At 44.1% G+C, this 13,413-nt stretch overlaps 1 pseudogene across 1 annotated transcript; it reads right to left on the reverse strand.

Annotated features, from left to right (window-relative positions):
* Positions 1–11,403: 11,403 nt before the first annotated feature.
* Positions 11,404–11,907, reverse strand: LOC308239457 (large ribosomal subunit protein uL22-like; annotated as a pseudogene). Its single transcript has one exon. The product of its transcript is annotated as a large ribosomal subunit protein uL22-like (transcript).
* Between the last annotated feature and the right edge of the window lie 1,506 nt (positions 11,908–13,413).

Genomic DNA, 13,413 nt, shown 5'->3' on the forward strand with positions numbered 1-13,413 from the left:
TGAATCTGTTATTTGTGGGTTTTAAACTTTCCAGGCCTCTCCAAGTCTGGAATGAAGTCCCTCACGCCCCCACGACATACCGCGCCCTGCCCTTTCCCGTGGGCCTCAGTAATGCTGACCAAGAGGCTACTGGTGGGAGCTGATGGCCAGGAAGGAGACAAGAAGAAGAAAACCTGAAAGAGAAATGTGTTCGGCCCAGGTTGAAGGAGTCATGGTGGGCCCCTGGCGGGAACAGAAGCACCAGGTGGGAGCTGGGGCGATGTGGGAGCCGCTCCGCCACATCTCGTCCTCCTCCAACCGAGGGAGTGGGTGGCATCTCCCTAGACCACCCTGCCCATCCAGCTGAGGGGCCTGAGGACAGACCTGGGGGCCAAGAGAGATGGTCCAACTTACCATCTCCCAACAACCCTTCCCAAGAGCATTCAGAGCAGAATCTTAAAAAAAAAATTATTTTTTTTTCCCACAGGGAGAAAGGCTGAAGTCATTAGCAAAGGAAAATCCCAAAGGATGGCATTGCTTTCCCAAACAACCTCTAGGCTGAGGAACACGCACCAGACCCATTTTGTACCCAGGCAGAAAAACTTTTTATAACCTTACAAAAAAAGTTACATAAACAACACTATCCCCTTTGTTGGTTTCTTTTTTTAAAAGTTTGTTTTGAAAATAGATAATTTTACTGATCCAGGAGCCAAGAATTGTTGCTCTGTCTTGGGGAGCGGTTGGATGCCCCTCCTGGCAGGCCTGTTGTTTGCCTAAGATTATGCATGCTTGCTGGGGACATAAAGCTGAGGCGCTGGGACGGACAGACCAGCACCTGCCACCTGCTCGGGGCTCGGTGGCCCCAGCTCCCAAGGAGACCAGCCCGCTCACTCACCACTCAGGACTTCCTCAAACCAGGGCTCTCCCTACTGAGGGGACAGGGTAGCTGGGACGGGAAGGTTGAGATGGTCAAGTAAATGATTCTCAGCAGGCCAGGGGAAAGAAAAGATAAACTGCCAGATAAAACACAGCAAGATAGAACTAATTCTCTTGAGGCTGTTATTCCAGTAAAATGACATGCCAGAGAGAAAGAAAGAAATGGAGGAAGCGCCCCGCGAGCAGGGGTTTCACACAGGTACGCTGCCCAGGAGCGGGTAAGTCCGCTCTGCCTTCCCCACTCATCTCAGAGATGTTGCAGATTCACTTACAGAATCAGTGCCGCCCTGAGTCAGGTTACTCTTATGCAGAATAATAGGCTACAACCGAGCGGGAGGGAGCTTGAAGCACGTGCTTTTTGAGTGTGAACCTGTTGGAATAGAACTAAAGAAGCTTCTACAAACGTACGCTCCTCCGTTCAAAAATACAGGAACAAGTAATTCAAAGAGAGGACCACAACTAAGCTCCCTTCAGATATGTGTGCAGATACCTGAAAGCAATTCTCCAGCAATAATCACACGCCTCTGAGGTTTCCGTTTTCTTCTCTTCAATTTTGGCCACTCAGAAGAGTAATTTTTTAAAATATATTTTATTGATTTCAGAGAGGGAGAGAGAGAAACATTAATGACGAGAGAGAACCATTGATTGATTGCCTCCCGCACGCCTCACATTGGGGACCGAGCCCACAACTTGGGCATGTGCCCCAACCGGGAATCGAACCTGGGACCCCTCAGTCCACTGGCCGATGCTCCATTGACGCTCTATCCACTGAGCCACACCGGCCTGGCATCAGAATAGTAATTTTGATATTAAATGTTCTTCCCCAACAGAAGGATGAAAGGCAAGTGTTTAAGAAGTTATGTATACTGTATGATAACACAGGACATTTTTAAGCCCACATTTTCAATGTTTGGTTTTCTTCTGCACAATACCACCTCAAATAACCACGTTCTTCCCTTAAAGATGGGAGCTTCTCTGAGGGGAGAGGCTCGTTCATTGCTCTGACCCCAGGCCCAGCCCCAGAGCCTGGCTCAGAGTGGTGCTCCATAAGTACTGGTTGAATTATAAAAATATATATATATATATATATATATATATATAAATAAGAACAAACAAACACAAAATGATAACCACCTACTTCCACTTTCTGGGCAGTGACCTTCCCACAAACACTGTTAGGAGAGTCATTTTCTGAGCAGAGGAGAATGTTTTTAAATCGGCACATCGGCCTTCAGAGAACGAGCTGGGGTCTGTACTTGTTGATTTACAAAAACACATCAATTTTATCCGCTTTGAGCTGAGAACCAGCTTGGCAACACGAGAGGAGGCAGAAATGTGGGCATGTTGATTCTTCAGAGACCCTGCCAGTCAGCAGCTCCTGTACCTCAACACAAGTGCATTCTTCGCTATTTTTCTTGGAAAACTATGAGAGTGTGCAACGAGGGTGTCTTATCGGCTTCCAGGTGGAGGCAGTCCGCCCAGTCACTTCAAACAGGGACACAGTGGGGGAGGGACTCCCCGGGTAAGGAGCCCAGGATGCGCCCGCTGGGGGAGAGCCTTCTCAGATACAATGCCCCATTATTTCCGTCACCTGGGCTTCCCACTCTGCTTCCCTTGATTTTTTTTTTTAAGACCCTTCGTGGGACATTTAATGGAGGGTTCTGTTTACCCTTATGGAGGAAATAGCTGAACGCAAACAAACCACAACACTTCTCACTCTATCACACCTGCATTAACCCTTTGCGATCACATTGAATGAAACTGAAAAAGAAGAAAAACAACTGTTCTTCAGTCTACAGCATCTGTGTCTTCTATGAGGATTTCCTGTTTGCTCCGTGTTTAACGGGCTGTTTTCCGTTGATCTGAAACCATCCACATCGCCCTTTCTCCTCTGCAGTTAGGGATGAACATTTTCTTCCTGTGTCCCTTCCACGCGCTGTCAGTTGGCTGGGAGGGAAGGCACCTTTCTGACTCCTCCCTGTCCTCCCGCATTTGTTCTGGTCCCTAGTTCTTCCATCGTGGCCCCTGGCCTCCCCTGGGGACTGCTCTTCGAATGTCTTCCTTTTCTGACACCTCTCCCCACAGCTTCCAAAAGCAATAGCAACCTTGAAAGCATGTTCCTTATAAGTCAGTAAGGAGAGTGGAGTCTAGCAGCGATTCACACATGTCCTGCATTTTGAGCAGATGGTTTCCATGGGTGTTACTGCTGAGTTCTCCTCTCGAGTGCTCAGACCCACTCTGCCGTTGTCTGCAGTGTTGGGAAGCGTAGCCCCTCTCCATGCCAGTTACATTCTCAGAAGGCTCTGGGGTCATGGGACTTTCCTCCCTAAAATCCCAGGGAAACGCCTCCTGGATTAGTTTCTCGGTACCAGAGGTTGGAAACCATTCATAGCTTCAGACTACAAAGTAGTTGGGGCAAACCAGGTAGAGGAAAGTGACAAGGAACAATATCAGGGCTTTATGGAAAGTGTTCGCACGGTTTGCAGAACTAAACTTTAGAGCTACTAATTAAGTTTGTTCATTTGCTCACACACCAACTCACACATATTTTGAGCGCTTTCTCATTGCTGTTGTGTTAGGGGCTTGGGAACAGCTTCTATGCCTCACCCGCCAGCGTGAAGATCTCCCACCGCATGATTTGGGTGCAGGCGTGGAAGTTAGAGTCTCTACCTTTATCAGTACAACAGCTCCAGGACATGAAAGCTTTATTTCACAAATGGTATGCTGTCTCCTGGGGAGTACAAGCTTGCATGTGTGCAGACGCCCGGGAAACAGCTCTCTCCTTAGCCTGCCGGGGTCGTCAGCACACTCTAAAACTGCCCTGCCTTGCCTTGACCGGTTTGGCTCAGTGGATAGAGCATTAGCCTGCGGACTCAAGGGACCCAGGTTCGATTCCGGTCAAGGGCATGTATCTTGGTTGCAGGCACATCCCCAGTAATGAGTGTGCAGGAGGCAGCTGATCGATGTTTCTCTCTCATCGATGTTTCTAACTCTCTATCCCTCTCCCTTCATCTCTGTAAAAAATCAATAAAATATATTAAAAAATGAAATAAAATAAAACTGCCCTGCTTTGTAGACTGTACCCAGACAAAATATAAACAGCAGATTCGGACCCATTTGGTGGGTCACCTCGGTACCCAGCTTGCCCAGGACTCGGCCAGCAGGCTCTCTGGGGGAAGCACACACTGAACAGTGTCAGGACACTCTGCCACATGGGCAATGCTGTCCAAAACACACGGGCCATCCAGAAAACAGGAGGCCAAGCTAAGAAGGCCGGAATTCCCCGCGAAAGGCCAGCAGACAGCAGGGCGCCAGCACGACACCAGGTCCAGACCAACATCAACCCTGATAAATCAGGGGCAGCATCTGACCTCTCCTAGTGCCGGGCACACCGGGACCTGCCACCGATGCCACACCTGACTTCAGAGGTTCCCCTGGTGTGGCCTCCCAGCGCGCCTGAAGGGTAAAGTCACACAGACCCTGTCTCTTAGGCCTGGGATGTGACTGGTCTGCCAAAACGGAAGCCACATTCATTACAGTGTAAGTCCACAAACAGGACACATCAGCCGCAGGGGCCCCAGGGGGTCGCTGGGTGGGAGGCAGGGGAAGCCCTCCGGGTGGTGGCTATGCGAGTGAGACGCACGGGCAATTCTGAGGAGCAGGGCACCAACTTCACACTCTCTGTTTCTTAGAGAACTGGAAAGTTTGGGTTGGGCTTCTTGATATATATATATATATATATATATATATATATATATATATATATTTTATGGGTGGACAAATCTTAATCTTTTACTCTACTAAATACCATTATTCTACTAAATACCTCCTCTCCTCCTCTCCACCTCACTGAAACAGCTGATGAGTCAAAGCAAACACTGAGCCGAACCAACAATGATATTATCAAGTCATGTGAACAAGAGCACATTTCACCTGTGTGGTGATTTTTCCCTTGAGGTAACTGGAAAATAGTGGCCTACTATTTAACAGAGCAAGAACGCCTTTCCAAGTTTCCGGGTCTTCACCCAAAGGCTCTTCTGCCAGGTAAGGGCAAAGGCAAGAGATTTAAAACTAAGCTGGCTGAACTGCTTTACCACTGAGGCGTTCCCAGCGATGCCGGCAACCCGTGACATTTCACGGTAAGCTACAAATTAGGAAATTAAGTACTTTCAGCTCAGTGTTGGGGGCAGGGGAGAAGTACACACTAATTCACACATAATACTCGATTATACTCAGATGCTCTATTTAGAAATCACAGTCCCTAATCAAAGAGGGAGGAGATTTATTTTTAAAAAATCATTCCAACGGGGTGAAGTTCAGCACAGAAAAGAGATGGGGAAAATGGAAAAATAAGTTCATAAGTTTGGTACTTCCAACTTGTATTGAATTCATAATTTTAAAAAACCCATGTATGATATCTCATTACATAAACTCCCTGATGATAGCAACATTGATACATAAGTTCACCATGAAACAGTCCAAAGGAATGGGAGCTGTTCCTCTAGTTCAGTGGTCGGCAAACTCATTAGTCAACAGAGCCAAATATCAACAGTACAACGATTGAAATTTCTTTTGAGAGCCAAATTTTTTAAACTTAAACTTCTTCTAACACCACTTCTTCAAAATAGACTCGCCCAGGCCGTGGTATTTTGTGGAAGAGCCACACTCAAGGGGCCAAAGAGCCGCATGTGGCTCGCGAGCCGCAGTTTGCCGACCACGGCCCTAGTTCACCCACCCCAGCTTCCTAGATGAAAAGAACAGAAGGCACATCTGTGAATGAGTACAGACTACGGGCAACACAGTGCTGCTGTCAAGCAAACACAGCAGCCTTACCACTGCCCCAATCCCAGGACCCGTGACACTGCCTGCCCACGCCACTGGCTTTGCCATCTTTCCACACTACATCTGGTTTGTGGAAGACTTGAAGATGGTCCAAAGAAGAGCACAGAAGTGCCTGGAAGAATGGAAAGAGGGGCCTCAAACAAAGATGAGAAACAAATGGAAGTCAAGCAAAGATTTCTGTGTCTGGCAATTTTACGGGGTAACAGTTTCTCAGGTGTCCTCATGGGGTACACAGGCCTCTACGCGGGTAAGGAATTTGGTAACCTTCATAACTATTTTTAAGCATATACTTTAGTAGCGTTAAGTACTAGTACATTCTTATTGTTGTACTACCATCCATCCACAGAACCCTTTTCATCTTGTGGAATTAAACTCTGTATCCATTAAATAACAAAGCCCCATTCCTCCTCCCCCCCCCCCCGCCCCCGGCCCTGGCAACCACCATTCTGCTCTCTGTGCTGACTGAGTTTGACTACTCTAGGTACCTCACATAATGGAATAGCACAGTATTTGCCCTTTGGTGACTGAATTATTTCACTTAGCACAATGTCCTCAAGCTAAGGATTACAGACGTACCTCAGAGAAATCGCGGGTCTGGTTCCAGACCACCGCCACGAAGCGAGCCTTCATCTTGCCGCTCATGGAGAGTCTTGCCTTCAATTTGCAAAAAAAATGCAACATCTGTGAAACGCAATACAAGGAGCTATGCCTGTATCTTTTAAGAAGGCATTTAACAAGTATTAGCTGAGGATGCTGACCAGCTGTTTTCCATCTTCCATAAGAACAGAGAAAACAAGAGAAAATTAGTTTACACAGCAAGGGTACAGAAAGCTGTCAGATGCTGGAATATAAACTCTTAAAGGAAAGGAAAAACTACACCTTTATTAGCACTTACAGAAGTGCTATAAACAATGCGTTAAACACATATTAAGTTGACTTATTTCCTGATAAGTTCTCTTAAAATTATGAAATTAATTCACAAGCCCTAATCAAGCTTCTGATTGTAATGGTGTGGGAACTATTAAAGAAATAGAACATATTGTCCTTTTCCTTGAAAAACACAATTTGCTCTAGGAAACAGTATGTTCTTCAAGTTCTTATGGTATTTACCATGTTTACCGTAAACCAGGATGGCAAATAGCTTCCAACTCAAGTGCCAACTCTTACAAAATGTTAGACTGCCTAAAGCCCTGCCATGAATTTTGAGCCCAAGACTGGGCCCAGACCAAACACTGTGATTGTTTTGTTTGTCATGGTCCCGAAGGGACCAGCAAGGGTCAAAGTGTCATAGTCAGGCCATTCCTGCTGAAACTCGTGAACCTTGTTATGCACTATTGATTGCTTGGCACAGATCAATATTTGTTTCCTGTTTGTCTGTTTGTCTCTCCAGCTAAAATAGGCTTCACAGGAGGCATCAGTACGGTGTCTCCTACTTATTTAGCATTCCCACAAGAGAGCGCAGTCCTGGGAGCTGTATGAAACCACAAGAACATGACAAGAAACCAGGAGGAGGCTCCTGGGGAGACGGCAGAGTGCGAAGCACCAGGCATGTCTCCCACCTGGACAAGAACTGCAGGGCAGAACCTGGGTGAGGTGACTGCTTGGAACTCTGGAGCCTGTTGAAGGCTTACAACATCAGGTGGTAAACTGTGGTTAATTTCAGTCTTTCCCAGCTCTTATCACAGGGGCAACTACCCACCCCATCACTACCATCACTACCATCCATCCACAGAACACTTTCTCATCTTGCAGAATTAAACTCTGTATCCATTAAATAACAACTCCCCATTCCCTCCCCGCAGCCCCAGCAACCACCATTCTGCTTTCTGTGCTATGAGCTTGACCACTCTAAGTACCTCACATAATGGAAGAGAGCGTGAAAGACAGAGAGAAACATCATTGTGAGAGGGACCCGTCGATTGGTTACCTCCCACATGAGCCCCGAACATCTGGGCCAGGGATTGAATCTGCAACCCAGGTACATGCCCCTGACCAGGAATTGAACCCAAGATTCTTCGGTGCTCAGGCCAATGCTTCAACCACCTAGCAAAACCAGCCAGGGCTGTTATTATTGATTTAGAGAGGGGGAGAGGGAGAGAAACATGGATGTGTGAGAGAAACACTGATTGGCTGCCTCCCCGACGTGCCCCGACTGGGGATAGAACCTGCAACCCTGGTGTGGGCTCTGACTGGGAATCGAACCTACAACCTTTCAGTGCATGGGAGGATGCTCCAACCAACTGAACAACTCCAGCCGGCTTTCTGACCACAATTTAAATGGCTGCCCCCCAAAGTCAGTACCTCTTCTTTCCTCACCACTCAATTCTTTCTGAGCACACTTCAACAACCATGATTTATATCTGATTATCCAGCTTCCTCATGCAGGATCCAACTGAAACCCCCGCGCACTTCTATCTCAACACATCCAAAATGAAACTCAGCATCTCTCTTTCCATTGTCCTCTCTCCACACATCTATGCCTACACACACACACACACACACACACACACACACACACACACCCCTATTTCCTATCTTGTTGATCAGCACCTTCATCCACACAGCTGTCCAAGCCAGAAGCCTGGGAGTCATCCTGTTCTCTATCCTCCACATCCAGTCACCCTTTATCACTGTTAATTCTCCCTCTTGGCTATTATTCATGTATTTTCCCTTCTCGCTATTCCCACTGTCAGTGACCTAGCTTGGTCTTTCATTATTTCTCACCTGGACAGCTGTAGCTGACCTATAACTGGTGTCCTTGCCTCCGTTCTAATTCCTTTATGCCAGCATTAGAACCAAAGTCCTAGCCCACAAGTCTCACCTTTCTCCCTTGCTCAGAATTCTTTAATGGCCCTTCCCGGCCTGCAGGATAAAATCTAAAAAGCTTAGAAGGGCATGTGAGGCCCTTCATGATTTGTTCTGCATGACCATTCTCCAACTCTATCCCCTTCTACTTTAGTCTCCAGCAATAAGCAAATCCCCGCCATTCCCAGAACACACCACTTTCTCAACTCCTTCCTTCTCTGCATCTTGCAACTGTTCTTCCCTCTGCCTGAACCCTGGTCCCTCCCGTATTCACCTGGTATGCCGCCATTATTCTTCAGATCTCAATGCCAAAATGAAGTCCTCTGCATTAGGTAAGACTCTTTAAGTGGTAAGTGATAGAAATGCATCTAGATTAGCTTAACCTCAAAGGGACTTGACTGGGATATATAGCTAGGAAGGATGCTAGGGCAGACCACAGATGCCATTCAGCATTTTTCAAATCCATGCCCCGGCCTAGCGGCTTAACTCAAAAGGTTATTCACTTCCTGCTTCTGCTTTTGATTCAGTTAAGCTTCTTAAAGAGTTTTTTTAAAGACAACAGCTGTAGTAATCTAGACATGGAAATGAAATATGGCTGTCCTATTATGCCTGTCAATAACTAGTATAATTTCATGGGTTCCTTCACTGTAACAGAAATAAGAGAAGCACATGAAATTTAAACCAATCAAAAATAACTTACAAAATAGTTTTGTGATCTCAGATTAGATAAAAAAAAAAAAAAAAAGCAGTAGTCAATAATGAAAAGTGTCCCTAAAGGTGACATTCTGCAGTTCTCTCTGATTTAGTTTAAAATGCCTTACAGATGCTTTCCAAGCAATAAAAAAATAAAATAAAAATTGAAAAGGAAAGAGACAAACAACCTCTGCAAAATCAATCAGATGACCCACCCAGGGCAATAAGAAGCCAAGCCCAGTTGTAAAACATCTGGGTAGGAAAAATAAAAAAGCATCTTCTTTTGTCCATCTTCGAAGTTACTATAAAAACCCATCTTCCCAAGAGCCTCACCTTTCTTCTACATCAGAGATCTGCAAACCAGAGCCTATGGGCCAAATTCAGTCCAATGCCTGCTTTTGTAAATAAAGTTTTATTAGAATGCAACCACACCTCATCCTGGGGCTTGTCCTCAAACTTGCATAGCCCAGTTACAGAAAGAATTATGCTAAGTCATTTTACCAAAAATCCCTGATCACCCTCATTATCTGATGAGATCCTCCCCTCCACCCCTCACCACCCCCCCCCCCCCCCCCCGGGGATATCTGGTTACCCTGGCCTGCCTTCAGCAAGAATCCAGTTAGTTCTGTTTAGTAAGAAATTCCCCTAGCCTTGATGTTTCCTATTAGTAATTTTCCATCCACCAATTCCAGCCCTCCCAACCACCACAACATGTTCCTTAGCTATAAACCTCCACTTGTCCAAGCTGTATTCAAAATTAAGCCCGGTTCTATACTAGGCCTCTTTTCCCTTATTGCAATGGTTCCTGGATAAACTATTTTTATCTCACTACTGTTTGGTTCTGGTTTTCTTTAAGTCATAAAAATCACATATTGTGTGAGTCCACTGACATGAAATATCCCAAATAGCAAAGCTGTAGAGACAGAAAGTAGATTAGTTATTGCCTAGGGCAGTGGTCGGCAAACTCATTAGTCAACAGAGCCAAATATCAACAGTACAATGATTGAAATTTCTTTTGAGAGCCAAATTTTTTTAACTTAAACTTCTTCTAACGCCACTTCTTCAAAATAGACTCGCCCAGTCCGTGGTATTTTGTGGAAGAGCCACACTCAAGGGGCCAAAGAGCCGCAGTTTGCTGACCACGGGCCTAGGGAAAGAGGAAGGGAGAGGGTGTGGGGCAGTAATGGAAAGTTTGCTGATGGATATAGAATTTTGGGGGGGTGATGAAAATGTTTTTAAATTAATATATTCTGTGAATATATTAAAAACCATTGAGTTATACACTTTAAAATGGGCAAATTATGTGGTATGTAAATCATATATTTTTAAAGCTATTTTCAAAAGAGCATTTGTTATGTTCTTTGGATTACGGAAAAGGATAGACATTTAAGTACTTTAGTTATGAGCAAGATTTTTCGGATTTAAAAAATATTAAAATAGAACAATGTATTACAGTATTATGGTTCCAAAATGTACTAAGTAATACTAATGATGTGTTCTATAGAGTATAAGAGTTTACAAAACATTTTCAGATCTGTATCTGATTATGATAACTAGTACTTGCAACTTCTGGTTTTTTTGTTTGTTTTTTGGTTAATCCTCACTTAAGGATATTTTTCCCATTGAGTTTGTGTGTGTGTGTATGTGTGTGTGTGTGTGTGTGTGTTATTTTTTGTTTTTTTTCCTGTGGTCTTTTTTTTTTTTTTTTTTTTTTGAGAGAGAGAGTGGAAGGGAGGAAGGGATGGGGAGGGAGAGGGGAAAAAACATGGATGTGAGAGAGACACTTCAATTGGTTGCCTCCCACATGGGCCTGACTGGGGCCAGGTATTGAACCTGCAACCCAGGTACATGCCCTTGACCAGGAATTGAACCCCAAACCCTTCGGTATGCAGGCCGACACTCTATTCACTGAGCAACACCGGCAAGGCACACCTTCCATTTTTGAGCATGTAATATGGACCAGGCAATATGAGGGGTGCTTTGCGTACATTATCTTTTACCACAGCCCTAACTCCCAAATTGGTAATGATTATTTCTACTTTACAGATGAAGTCATACTTGGTATAGAACCTGACATAAAATAAGCGTTTGCTAAATGCCAGTCATCAGTTGTTGTTTACTTCTATTAGCATTTACTTTATGCTGAATTTACTCTTGGGGCTCTAAGTTTTTGCTCAGTTTCTCCTGGGATATCTTTTTCTTCTGTGCAATTTCCTCTTCTGGTTTGGGAACAAGCAGCTTTTTTTCACTAAGGATCCTCTCCGTGGGGCAGGGAGAGCCCATGTGTGGGTTAATCCGCCCCTGAGCTCTGTAAGTTCTGCGCTGCATCCTGGGAGCTGTGTCCACCTGGATGTGCTCAATGAACAGAGAATCCACATCTGAACCCTGAAGTTCAGCACTACTCTCTACTTTACGCATGTGCAGCAAAATCTCAGCACTCTCTTTGGGCCACGACCCTCTGTTTGGCCTGGGCACACCTACCAACTCCACAACTGTAACAACAGAATGGCACATATCGCTTCAGACACTTGGTGCTTTACAGATGATTTGCATACCCTTAATGGCCTGGGCAGTTTCATGAGTATTATTAAAGTGAAAACAAAGATTTGAGCCTCTTGATTTGCATGATTTTGTGGGGTTTTCTGGGTCAAATGAAAATGGTCAATCATTTTTAGAGGTCACGTCAGGCTGCTTATGGGAAGAGCTATTATTATTATTATTATTATCATCATTATCATTATTTATTCTCCAAATTTAATGATGTTTTTTGCCTAAGTCATCCTTTCTGAAACTTTTACAAGTTTTGGCACTTTCTTCCTAAAACTTTATCTTCCCTCAGGTTCCCTAACAGTTCCTCAGTTGACACCAAAAGCATGACCCATAAAGGAAAAAAATGATAAAATTGGACTTTATCAAAATTATAAACATTTGCTCTTCAAAAGATACCTTTAAGAAAATGAAAAGGTTGAGAAAAAAATGTTTGCAAATCCTATATCTCATAAAGGATGTATAATCAATATGATGTGTGTGTATGTGTATGTATACTTACAATTCAATAACAAAACAAACAGCCCAATTAACAAATGGACAAGACATATGAATAGCTAAAAAGTATCTGACAGATGCTCAACATCACTTGTCATTAGGAAAATGCAAATTAAAATCACAACGAAGTACTATTACTCACTCACTGGAACAGCTGCAAAGGAGACAATAACGATTGTCAGCAAGGATGAGGAGACTGTGGGAAGGAGTGCAAAACAGCACAGCAGCTTTGGAAAACAGCCTGGCAATTTCTTACAAAGACAAGCACAAACTCACCATATCACCCAGCGATGCCACTCCTCAGTGTCTACCCCAGAGAAACAAAACCATTCCTCCACAGAGGACTTTTACACAATGCTCATAGCAGCTTATTCAGAATAGTTCCAAACTGGAAATGATTCCAATGCCCTTCAACTGATGAATGAATGAATGAATGAATGAATGAATGAATATAATATGGTGTACAATGGAATACTATTCAGCAACAAAAAGGAACTATTGCTATTTATACTAACAAAACAACATGGATAAGACTCAAAAGCACAGTGTTGAGTGAAAGAAGCCAGACACAAACGACTATGCATTTCATTTATGTAACTCCATTTATATAAAATTTCTAGAAAATACAGAAGTAGAGACAGAAAGCAAATGAGTGGTTGTGTGGGGCTGGAGGCAGAAGTGAGGACTGACTGCAAAGGTGAATGAGGGCACTTTCTGAGGTGATGGAAATGCTCTGAAACTGGATTATGTTAATGGTTTCACAACTTTATAAATGTACTAAATATCATCAAATTGTACATGGACAGTGGATGGATTTTATAGCATGTAAATTATACCTCAAACTGTTAAAGGATTTTTACTATTATATGGTGTGTGTGTTTTCTATTATATGGGCTTTTTAATTACTAAACTATTGAAGGACTAAAGTGACCACAGGACTTTTCATTACCTGAAAATGACTAGAAAAGACAGGAAATTACCTGTGGTTTTATCTAAGGGGCAGGGAAGAACTAGCTGTGCAGAAAGTATCATCATGGTTCAGAAAAGGGAAGAGAGAGAATGCAGTAGAAGCAACATTTGAAGAGATCACGACTGAGACTTTTCTAAATCAAC

Source organism: Plecotus auritus (genome assembly GCF_963455305.1).
Source record: "Plecotus auritus genome assembly, chromosome: 1".
NCBI classification, from domain to species: domain Eukaryota; kingdom Metazoa; phylum Chordata; class Mammalia; order Chiroptera; family Vespertilionidae; genus Plecotus; species Plecotus auritus.